At 41.3% G+C, this 13,085-nt stretch overlaps 1 protein-coding gene across 1 annotated transcript in view; it reads left to right on the top strand.

Annotated features, from left to right (window-relative positions):
• Positions 1 to 13,085, top strand: part of lrfn2b (leucine rich repeat and fibronectin type III domain containing 2b) — a 244,637-nt gene that overhangs the window by 117,264 nt on the left and 114,288 nt on the right. The gene's annotated exons all lie outside the window — the stretch shown is intronic.

Genomic DNA, 13,085 nt, shown 5'->3' with positions numbered 1-13,085 from the left:
TGTGTCAAATAAGTAGGGCTGTAGTCAACCAAAGAAAGTCTTGGTCGACTGAAATTCTACCTACCAACAGTTGTGGACAGTAACAAAGTACATTTACTTGCATTTTTTGAGTATCTGTACTTTACTTGAGTATTTTTTTGTAAACTTGTGACTTTCACTCCACTACAAAGACATATTGTACTTTTGACTCCACTATTTCTAGGAAGGTTGTCGTTACTTTTAGGCTAAGCATAGTTTTGAAGTCAGCTGTTGCTGTTTTTTTTTTCTAAAATGCGGTCTGTATTGTTTTATTATTGGTAATTGTGTATTTTGCATTGACAGCTGAACTGCACAGGTTCTTCCCGACAACCTAGACACAGTTATTGAAAGTAATGGTACACAAAAAAGTAAGTATAAAAGTAGAACATTGTGAATATCTTATGATAACTTGCATTAATTTGCGCTCAAACTGTAGGGAGACGCCACCGCAGCAATGGCAGCTTGTTAACTTCTTGTACTTCGCTGGATTCATCTATAACTTTCAAGTTTGAAGTCCCTTCACAAACAGCTGGTATCGATCTATCACTGGGCTTAAACTGATACAGGCCAGTCTCTGTCTATAAAGCAGTCTGGAGCAAAATGCACTCACACATTGTCATGACAAATAATCCCACTCTGCTCTTCTGTGTGGAGTCTGGGGGCTGATGTAGAAACTGTGCTGGTACTTTGACATGATGTCAGTTAGTTTTCAGCTAGTAAATGTTCAGTAAATAGCCTGTCATTCAAAATTAAAATACATAAAATCTGGATATGTCCAGCCCCTGACAATAATGGATTAAAGAGTGTGTTACTCTTTCTGAAAGTAACGGCAACAACTACCCGACCAGTGAGGATTTGGTTGGACAAGAGGACTGGATATTAAAGGAGTTCAATTTTGGACACAAATGCAAACACAACCAGGAGACTGAGAATGGTTAAGGACAGTTTATTGCAATTTGTAAATGGCAGACTGAAGGCTTGGCAGAAGTGGTCTGGAGCAGAGCAGGCAGGGGAGCTGATGGCTGAACAATCCAAATCAGGTAGCAGGAGTCGAGGAAAAGGCTGGATGTGACCTGTTTTCTGGTGGAGCAGGTGTGGAGAATCAGAGGCACAGAAAAGATGAATTAGCCGATGCCCAGAAAACCTCAAAAATACATGCTATCAAAAAAAAAGGGGAGGGGGGGGGGGGGGCCTTGACATTTGTACCACATGGGAGACCTGAACGATCTGGCAGAGTCTGATCTGTCTGAGCCGGGGTTTTATACTGCAGTGGCTTGATTAGTGGATGAGATACAGGTCTGTAGGATCAGCAGCTGCAGTCCCCTCAGGTGGATTGTCAGGAGGAGAGAACCAGCAGGCCACACCCAGCAAACACACAGAGACAAACATGAAACACTAGGGAGGGGAAACACAAGGAGAGGGACCCTAACACCAGAAAATGTCAGCCCTACAACTTAGGCAGTCATCGAGCCTGTGGTTTGGCAAAGATAGGATGGATGGTACATACATGCTGGATGATTTCTGGAACTGACACTTTACATCCATGGCTGCTAAAGGGGTGCACATAGTCACCATAGTTGTCAAATATAGATACTGTAGCTACAAAGCAAGACTTGACATAAAATAAAGTTGTTGGTCTCATGACAACATTGCTGTGTTTGTGTGGTGATAGGGTTGGGCGGAGTACAAGTTGGACCCCAAACAATCCTAGCTTGCTGCTTTCTACAACTTATACATAGGAGATGCTACAAACCTGCACATTATTCAGGTTTCAGAATTGTTGCTTCTCCAAGCTTTTCTCCCAGAGAGTTTTTGAAAAAAACCTGTATCACAGAATCATCCAAAGTCTTTAGGACAGACTGGACAGACACACTGTGTGGGTGTGCTAGCCACCATTCCAGCAGCTACCTTCAATTTAGAAATCCCTAGATGATTGGTAGGTTGCAATATCTCCAACTGTCTGGTATCTGGTTGCCATGTCTACAGCTGTGTGTGGTTGAGCACTCTCTTTCTTTTTGATACCACATATGCAATATCCATAAAATGTAGTGCTGAAAGAACTGAAGCTTTAAAAAAAAATGATCTCATGTGCTCATTCAGGACCTCAGTTCAGTTTTTATTGTCCTTCCTGGAATCTGGCTTGCAGCATCAAAAAATCAGGCAGTATTCAGTGACCTTCTCTTTTGTGAGTCTAGGACTTTTTTTTATAGTGGTAAGAGATACTGAGTTTTTTTTAATGCTAGTAATGTAAGTTTAAAATGATGGTATTGCAGCTCCTATTGGTCAGTGTCACAGAGCACATCTTAGAAGTTGTCAAACTAAAAAAGTAGTGACACACTAGTCTTTTTGTTATGACATTACAAACAGCAATTTTCAAGCTGAGCGCTCAAGTCGGTCAGGTCAGGCCGTTATTGTGCTGACATCTTATAGTCTCATCCTGACATAACACTGAACCGCCAGACATAACTGTGTGTACTGTATCATCAGTGTCGATGACTGAATCAGTGGCTTTTTGCTGAGGCTGGAATTACTGGGCCTCATTCACTGCTTCACAACACGTCTGTAGAAATGTTCTTACTGTGCACAAAAAATAAGTTCTTACACAAAATTAGTGTCTGATTCATGAAACCTGTGCACTGGCCAGATTTGTACTTTCCACTGTGCGTATGCTAGTGAATAAGAACCAGCACTGAAGTTGTGTTTGTTGTCTCCATAGAGAAACAGACTGATGCTCAGGTGAAAAAGAAATGGTTTGACATTAATGTTGATGCAGAAAAAACGACCACCTGATTTGTTAGCCCAAAACAAGAGGTTCATTGCAATTATTGGAAATATTCCTAAGTGGGATAAGAAATGAGGGTGAGAGTATACTGCATACTAATAAGCAAGGAGCGTTTTACGGGCTTTGCACCACCTGTTTTGGCGAAACATCGACCTTCACCGCACCATCAGGGAAACACCATTTGTCAATATGTCATGACCTTCATAATACAGCATTACCAAGGTGTGAAAGACTTTCTGACCAGATTTGAGTTGGATATGGTCAACATGCACAGAGCAGTACAGCAAAGTCTAAAACACTTAATTTCCTGTTGCCAGTAGGCGGCGCTTTGACTATCACAGAATATTGTCATGTAGATGTTTTCAGGGCGGGACTATTATGAATCAAGTGAAGTTCGGTGCAGATTGGGCCATGTACCCCAAAGTTATAGCAATTTCGTGTTTCATGGCGAGACATCAATTTGACGCTCCGCAGCGACACACCCTTCAACTTGAGGTAAATCCTTTTATCACTTTTGATCATGAAGTAGTCGAGCTCACACAAACTGATTTTGAAGTCGATCCAATAAATTCTGTAGGAGGAGTTTGTTAAAATACAACATGTGGAAAACGGCACAAATGACCACGAAATTCAAAATGGCTGACTTCCTGTTGGGTTTAGCCTGTGGGTCCAAGAGACTTTTTTGTGTGTCTGGGCATGATATAGGTGTGTACTGATTTTGATGCATTTTGATGATGCATGCGGTCCGTGCTCATGTTTCGAGGGCATGGCCAAGCCATTTTGCCCCGCCCATTGACAAAAGTCATATCACACATAAATTTACATGGCAACTGATGCACACACCAAAATTGGCACTTTTTGAGTATGTTAAAGCCCCCCAAAAAGGCAATTTACTTCTAGGAAAAGTAATAATAATGCCTTCAGTTTCAATAGGGTTCTTGCACCAGAGGTGCTCAGGCCCTAATAATAATCAAATAAAATGCGCTTACTATAAAACAAGTAATCATGACATTTATAATAAAACCCTTAAAATGAGGAAAATAAAACAAGATAACACATAACAAGAAAACACTTGCAAGACTTCTATTAAAGCCTTTTTAATAAATGTGGGTTTCAGATGCGCTCCAATTAGTGAAAAGGTGTGCTTTGACATTTTCCGAGAAAGCTGGGCTGTCATCATTTCTGCGTATGTGTGCTCTGAAGCAGTTCTAAATTTGTTTGCAGAGTATGAGCAAATTCATGTGAGAATTTATTGATGAATCCCAGATTTGTAAGTAAAAAGTTCATAAGCATGGTTGAAGCACAAATTTGTGCATGACCAGTGTTTGCAAATATGCATGTAAAACTTAATGCAACCCTGTCACCACACAAACCATGGATATGAGGTGATTCTGCAAAACCCAGTGACAACATTTTTAAAATATAAAAAGGCGAAATATAATTGCAGGTTTGTGATTAGATGAAAACTGGTTTCCTGCATGAAAGTTCAACAAGCTACACACCCACCACTGCTGTGAATCTTTGTATTGAACTATATATGATTTGAGTCAGCAAAGTGATTTATAATTTCCATCTCTACTGTCATCAACAAAAAAACTCCCAGTGCCAGGAAAGCTTTTTTCTTCTCTGAGGTGTTTCTGCTTGCTCTGCACCTCGCTGTAACAGATATCTGAATTGAGACTTTGGCAGCAGCAGCAGCGGCCCAATCATTCTGTCTCACGGTTAGCCGATGTTTGCATGTAATTACAGAGTACATCACAGCAAACCGCTGGGCGCCTTCCTATTTTAAAGTGGTAAGCGTTACCAATAGAGTTGGCGGGGTGTGAGTGCACCGTCAGCTGGAAGCATCCAGCTGAGACCGGCTGCCTCAGTGCAGCTCTCAAATGGGTCACGGAGGGAAAGAGCTGGAGGTGAAACGGCATGTTTTAATAAAGAAATAACTATAAAAGCAAAGCATGCAGTTATTCACGGAACCAAGATATTTTTATTGTGCTGTACTGTTTGTACACAAGTGCCTGTGCCAGCAAGTTTAGTCATTTAACACAGCAGAGTGTTACGTAACGCCCCGCCGTATTGTTTGCTGTCACACAGGCTCTCTGTAGCATGATGCTCCAGGGAGACCTGTGTCAGACCAGGATCAAATTTTCTAAATTGTTTGTGCAAAACCAAATAAAGGGGGCACATGAGGACACTGTGATTAAGAACTTTGTGAACAGAATGTGGAGCATGATTCACTGAGGATATTTCAGTGTGGGTCACGTGTATGATGGTGAAAACAGTAGTGGGAGTGTGAAATGTAGTGCTGATGCTGCTGTCTGTGATAATCCCTTCATCTAGTTTCCCATTGACAAATGCAAAACATTTCATCAAAGAAAAACAAGTTTAGAACAGAAATGTGGTTTAATTACACTAAATAAGGTAGAACTGATCTGAATTCCTTTGTGCATGAGAAATTAAACTGCATAAGTCTTCTACATAGATGCATAACTTCTTCATAACGGCATCAACAGGCTTATCAGAGCTTAACTATGTTACATAGGTCATGTGACACAACTCACGTGACATTACACATGTAGATTACGCTGTAAAATGGTCACAGTTTGTTTAGGTTTAGGCACAAAAACTACTTGGTTAGGTTTGGGAAAAGATTGTGGTTTGGGTTTAAATAACCACGTTATGTATGCCGAATGACGGAAGTGACATCACTCCTGCAACGGAAGTGATGTACAAAATTTTAAGTTACTCACCACTGTTTACTTATTTGGTGCCACACAGGACTTAAACCCCAGACTTCTGTGTCAAATGTCGTTTGTTAGTTCCCTAAGTTTGTGTATAATGTAACTTACGTATGTTATGCAAATTATGTATGTTATGTAACATAAAAATAACACTGAGTTTTGTTTTTTCACATTACGTGAATTGTGGTTTCCTGGGTGAAAGTCCTGTATTTGTTTCCTCCAAATGTCTCTCACTCCTTATGCAACTCCTGTCATGTTTACTACATCCACAAGGGGGCGCCACCTACCAATAAACAGACATTCGTTGGAATAAGCTGCTTGCACTTTCAACCAACATGCACGTTTTTCTGGTTAGTACAGGCTGAATAGAACTCAACAAGACTGTTTATTTATTTGCCATAATTCAGTGTCTATTTGCACTCAGGTGAGAATAGTTCCACAATGGCTGCGAAATTATTTACATCCAGCCCTCAAGTTTAACTACAAAGAGTGACAAAATCCCCATCTAGCAGCTTAACTGGTCATGTCCAGATATGCTTGAGCCACCAGAGCCAGAGGACCGTGATAGGATGGTAATTTTGTTCTGTGTTGCGTTGTTGGAACTGAAGTGAGCTGAAGTGAACTGCAGGACTGATTTGGACTGAAAGAGTCGCTCACTGTTAAGGAGGGGAGTGGAGGAGGATGGGGTTTCATTTCTGTGTCCATTTGTGGGGCTTATATAGTGTTGGAGGACCACAGCAAGAAGCCCTTTGGTCTAACTTCACATGGTGATAAAGATGGCTGAAAGTAGCATTCAATTGTCAAGCGACCCTTGTCTCATTTTATGTTCTAATGTCACTGGTCCCAGAATGCCTGACTAGATTAATGGCACACTGTTGGACAGTGTGACGGACAGATAACATAACAGGAGTAAAGCTGGCACAGTGACTCACTGGTGAGCTGGCAGTGTGGCACACAGGTGATGTACTCACTAGCTTGTTGGCAGAGCGGCTGCTAGCTCTTTTTCTGGGCTGTCTCACAGGATGGCCATGTGTCACTTTGATTAGGAACCTGGTTGTTCTCTATTTACAGAGAAAGTGGAATCCTCGCTCACAGTTTATGTAACTATTTGTAGAGAGACTGTTTACTGGAACCAGTGTAACTGACACAGCAGGTCTAATATCCCTACAGATAACATAACTGGATGATTAGCATCTCACAGTTTAGCACAAGAATAGTGGAGCAGGGTGGGAAGTAAGAGTGTAAAGATATAGTCACTCCATGCCTACCCACCACCTTGACCTTAAGTAACCCTTAATTCTAATCCCTCTGAAACCTAGCCACATCTTTTACGTGGCCTCTCAGAGTACCAGGGTGAAGGAATTGGTGGCATCTAGTGATGAAGTGATAGACTGCTCTCAACTGAATACCTCACCCTCCCCTTCCAAGCGTGTAGGAGAACCTACAGTGGCCTCAAAACTTGAAAGTCTGCATCTAGAGCAAGCATTATGTTCACCAACGAATCCCTATAAATCTCACACACTGGACTTTAAAACCTGAATATGCTCCTAAATGGATGTGTGCACAGACAGCTGTGGACACCACAGACACGTAGTAGTCCTGGTTGTACTACTTTCTGGTGTCCGCTTGGAGGACGCCTTCCACACATTCTTAGATGGCATTCCATGGCTGGTTGTAGTGTTGTGGCCTCATCAACATGCCATGGACAATTGGGGTTACAACAAATTGGACGTTGCACAGAGACGACACATAGACCCTTTGATGACAAAATTTACTTCAAGCATAGCCGAGCGGATTCTTGATTACTCGCAAATGCAGAAAATATCATCTGGGTCCTAACCATCTATCCATAACCAGTATGATCTTTTCCTAACTTTAAAGGAAGAATCGGCAGTATTTGTCCAAATGCATGAGAAAGATGTCAAATACTAACATTTTGGGTTGCTAGAAAGTCCTAAGCACAGCAAAATAATCAGAAAAATAAGCAAATGACTGAGATGGATTATGTTTATATGAGTGTACCTTTAACCATACCACAGTGGGTCTTTGCAAAAAACGTAATTCAGAATTTTCAAAATGCTGGCATTGAATGTTAAAGAATATTTGCAGCATAATCTAGAGTTTAGAAGAATGGTCTCATACCAACATTCTTGCTGGGCAATAGGGTTGTATTCAGATGTATGTGGCTTTGTGTGCATGGCTGGGTGGCTGCAGGAGGAAAAACAAACTGAGCAGGAATATAATATTAATATTGAGAGAAAGCAACTGGGAGAGAAATGTGTGGAAGGAAGCAGAGTGAGAAAGGTATGTGCAGACAGAAAAGTGGAGCAGAGAATCAGACATGAGTGTCCCATGATACAGACTGCTGCTGGAGTCAGTTTAACAGCTCTGCACCAAAGACTTAATTCTGATTGTCAGCATTAAGTAGTGTTGAAATGAAAGCTGACTAAATGTCTCGGACCGATTAATTGTATTGAGTCCATCTGAATGCGTGGTAAGGATGAACATGGCCTCTGTGCTCAGAGCAGTAATTAGAGAGTTGACCGCTCTCTGAAACAGAGAGAATAATGTGATCAGAAATCATAATCCATATTGAGCAAGGCCTGCAGTGGCAGTGGGCATTACACCAGTGGGAACTAAGTAGCTTGTAGGACCTAATGAACAGCTCTCACTTCACTCTGAGTGATGGCTTCCTGGTTGCTGGTAGTATAGAAAGAGAAGTTCTTTTTGCTGAGTTTCTCCGGCTGTCAGAGTTTGGTGGTGGAGCTGTTGTAATGTGGACAGTTTGTAGCACAGACTGCCTTGTCCTCTGATGCATAGCACTGCCTCCTGTGAAGACCCTCTGTCCGCTAACAGAGCCAGCAGGAGTCCAGCACAGCAAGCATGCCTCATGCTCTGAGGAGTTATCTCACCTTTCAGTTCAATTTGTACCCTCACTCCAGTCAGAGCCGAAATCTTAAAGTTTTTCAGACTGTTTTTTGTTTGTTCCAGTTCCAGTTTTTGTACAAAGAATGGATGATTTAAGTGTTTTGTTTTCTTACTACTTTTAGTGCTGGGCTAAGAGCTCTGTTTTGTCTGGCATCACCAAACTAATTTGCAAATGTGAATGAGTCTGGAGGCTCTCAGTTCATTTTCAATTTCCAAGGGGTGTTATCAACATAAGCAGACCAAAATGCCTCTGGAAGCAATTAGATAGACTTACAACCAATCAGAGAAACCAAACCAATCAGACATAATGGTGACTGTTTTCAAACAGGCCACAAAATGGTGGCCATCTGGTCATGATCTTTCTTATATTAGAGCTAAATAGTGCAATAAAATATGTTTTTAAAAAATGATTTAAAAAATAGACAATTCAGTAACAGAATCTTGATCTATATTTTATGAACACTGCTTAGTTTGACAGTTAGATCCAAGTTTTGGGAGTCTAGGGTGTTATGGTGGATGGGCCTGCTGACTGGATGCATTTGGATAGACCTACAACCAATCAGGGCTGCTAAATGTGTGAAATGTGGCTTTTCAAATCGGGACCAGTGACGCTCCTCAGTCAATAATCATATAGAACCCGTCCCATGTTAAATAAGCACCTGTGACTGGCTTTACCGGATCCAAGGCTGGTAAAGGAAAGGATAAGCTCTGTAGATTCATTTGGTTCCCAGGCTAACTACACGACTGTCGCCCATGATACACCCTGGAGACTGATTTGCTAGTTTGAAATAAAGTTCAGATGAAAAACATAAAAGCAACGGAATCTTTATTGTCCGGTGAAATCCCCGCAAGTGATACGCTGTGAGCATTCTGAACTTGTTAACCTTGTTCAGCAACAATGATCCGTCTTGACTCTGAAAACAGCAGTCGACAAATCAATCTTACCTCAAGGTCAGCAGTTGATCTTCACAATGTAATATGACACTCCATCTACTCAAAAGCTCCACAACAACAGCTGAGAAATGGACCTCGAGGTGAGACTGTTTTGTCAGCGGCATTAACCCTGGAGTCTGGATTTCTATCTGAAATCTTTATCTGTGGCTAAAAATTGTGAATTGCACTCAAATGAATAATGTGGTTTATTGCAACTTTGGGTTTCACTTTCAGTAAGTGTTATTATAACATTACAGTCACCAAAGTAAGTGCTGACAATGTGGCAACTTGGCGATAAATAGCTCCAGTGGGGCAAGAAACATGAGTAATCAGATGATCAGACAGAACAACAAACCCTCATGTGAGCCAGTTACAGAGAAAATGAAGTTGAATAGTAAAGTGTAAGTGTAAAGTGTAAGTGTCCAGCTCGAATCAACCCAACTAATGCCTGCAAAGCCTGCCTGAACCTTCAGTGTCATGAGTGATGACCGGCTAACCTTCAAGGTCCACGTGGCCTCGATTGCTCGGTTGTGTCAATTTGTCTTTTACAAAGTCAGGAAGATCAGGCCCTACCTGTCTGAGCAAGCAGCACAAGTCCTGGTTCAGGCTCTTGTACTGCAAGTCCTTGCTGGCAGGCCTCATCGCATGTAGGTTCAAACCTTTACAGATGATCCGGAACATGGTGGCACGTCTGGTTTTCAATCAGCCTAAAACAGCACATGCCACCCCGCTGTTCAGATCTCTCCCCTGGCTTCCAGCTGCAGCCTGCATCAAATTCAAAACCCTGGCACTCAACTAAAACAGCTCCCACCTACCTGAACTCGCTCATCCAGGTCTACGCTTGATACAACCACCACTCCAGGGCTCTGAGTCGCCAGCCAGACTCCTCTCTTTTGTAGTTCCCTCTCAGTATTGAAGAAAAGACTGAGGACCCAGCTCTTTCATGAGCACCTCTGCACTTGATTGACTGCAAAAAAGATTTTTAAAAAGAAAAAAAAAATCTGATCCATCCTATACACTCACTGCGTTGCCTCTTGCACTTCTTGTAGGTGCCTACCCACATCCTATCAGACTTGAACTTTACTTTATGGCTCTTGCTCATGTTGTTCTCTCCTGACTAGATCCTTGCTTGCATTGTTATCAGCTCTCAGATGTGTGTCACATTGGATAAAAGTGTCTGTTCAATAAAACTGTAAATTGTTAATGCTGTTTAAACAACTGTGATCAAGCCCACAGTGTTCATTTTGGGTCTTTTCATGCATGACAACATATGGAAACCCTTTAGTAGTTCTATTTTCTTTACCTTACTCCCATGATAGTGTACTACGCCTCAGGGTAATCCATCTGCTTCCAGCCGGCTAGTGGAGCTACCATTATTAAAGTCTCTTTTATCAAGCTGACTAAGAATTTCATCACTATTATAACATCACTGTTTGACATTGTTTTCCTCAGTGGCCAACGACTCAAATGACTCAAAGCCGAGTTTGTAGGAATGATATAAATTAGGTCTGATGTCCTCAGATGTCCTGTAACCACTGGATGAGGCAAAATCAATTGTTGATGAAACCAGAGGCAGAACAATACTGGCGAAGTGATGCTGCACCAAGGGTATTACAGCTAATAACATGGACTAGTGGTGGCAGAGGTGCACTGGAGAATTGCCGACAAACATATAATTATTATGAAATATGGAACAAATGGGAAAGAAAAGCAAGTACTTGAAAAAAGAATGTTAGAATCTACTAAGTATAATTCATCCAGATGGATAGAACTGCCCTTTAGTAGAACAACCTTTCACCAAGTGTATAATAAGCTCTCAGCATTGTTTCCACACAGTGCACCACCACCTGTATGAGTAGCAGCTGGCACATTGCTGATCTGGATGTTTTCTATATTTATGCTCACTGCACTTCTTTTGCATAAAATAAATTTATTTGGAAGCAATGTTTGGATGAAGGGCCTTCATCTGGCAATGTCCAAGTACTATAAGTACTTTTTTAAATCAAACTTACTGAAACTGTGAGTAGAAATGATGCAGAGCTGGTCATCTCACAATCATGGTATTCTTTATTTTAAATGCAGATCACATGATGCACAAGTAGCTCTCAAAAACCGAGTACACACACCGGCTTACAGACAGCATATGAAATGATAGGTTTGGATCTTTTCAAGTCTGGCTTATTTCTATGGTTACATGCCATGTGCGCGAGTTGCAGTTTGCTTCAATCATCCCTCCTCAAATCATTCCTCCTCCCCTGGCTGTGAAGTCAGTGCAATGCAAATAGAGGAGATGTAGGAGAAAATACACTGTGGAGCAGCTGAAGCTAATATGTGGCTCAAGCAGCAGTGCCTGCTATTGCATAATATTACCTGCAGGCTAATCTCAATAAACAGTTATTAGATATGTATTCATATGCATTCATATGCAGATATCTATTATCTGCATATGAATGCAGAATCTGTAGGCAAGAGAAACAATTTTAGTATCTCAAATGTCTTGGTTTCTGTTTGTAGTCCATTTGTAGTGAGCAGGCTATGGTTATATGCATGTAAACAGTCCATGTGGAGAACAAAAGAGGTAGAACGCATTTGCTGAAATGCAACCTCAGAGCCCATCGACTATCATCTGATGACAAGTTTGCTTTTTATTAGCTTTTTTTAATTTATCTGTATTCATATGCAGATATCTTTTTATAGAAATTAGACTCCAACTCCATCGTCGCATCTCAAGTTGCTAATCGGACTGTAAACAAAGACCAGCAGATGAAAGAGGAGGTCTTGGCCTGGATATCCAGACAACGGATATCTGCTGGCTAAACCAGAAGCCCATTGGGCATTGCAGCCAGCGACTAAATGGTCATCAGACAATATGGAGTCCAACAAAAGATGAAGGAGAGATAAAGGGTTTGATAAGAGCACTGATGCTTCAAATTTTGACAAACAGGGACCAGATCAAAAATGGCAACAGCAATCTGAACTCATCCATACTCAGATGGCTTCTATTCTAGTTCAGTTGGAGGAACCTGGACAAAAGTCATTTTCACGCCCTGCGCCCACATTTTATAAGTAGAAAATTTACTTGTGCTCATCTGTGCCTCGTGTGTAAATGCACACAGTGTCTTAACCTTATTTCACCCATCTGCAGCCCTTCTGGTATTAATCAGAATTTTTCTAACCTGGCCCGCCCGACCCACGTGTTAACCACAGAACCTACATCACTACAAGTGGGCCATTTCAGCATCTCCATTTGCTTCTCCATCTTGTGGAATCTGTTATTTAAATAGCAACATCCATGGGAGACGGGGGTTTGTGCCCCATGTGAAACCAAACTGATGGATTTAAAGTCTTAAGCTACTTATAGGAGAAAGCTGTAATATATTTACTGCATTAAATCATAAAATGAGCATATGTCATCAGAGACTAAGGAAACATTTATCATGTAGAAGGAGTAAATGTTTATAACGATTCATTTGAACAACATGTTAATGGATATGGGCAGGCCTCTCCATCTCACTCTCAATCTGGAGTGTTTTATTTCAGAGCATACTACTTTTGTTTTTAGGATAACGGGCTTTACTGGGACATGGACAGACCACTGACAGTTATAAACAGCTGATTGACCTACAGTAGAGGACTTTTTATCTTTTGCTTGCTTTTGCCCTACAACCCCTCCATATTAATCTGAA

The sequence above is a fragment of the Lutjanus erythropterus genome, chromosome 15 (genome assembly GCF_056507025.1).
Source record: "Lutjanus erythropterus isolate fLutEry1 chromosome 15, fLutEry1.hap2, whole genome shotgun sequence".
Classification (NCBI taxonomy): Eukaryota; Metazoa; Chordata; class Actinopteri; order Lutjaniformes; family Lutjanidae; genus Lutjanus; species Lutjanus erythropterus.
The sequence above is the reverse complement of the archived record's forward strand: the minus strand, read 5'-3'. Positions and strand labels throughout refer to the sequence as shown.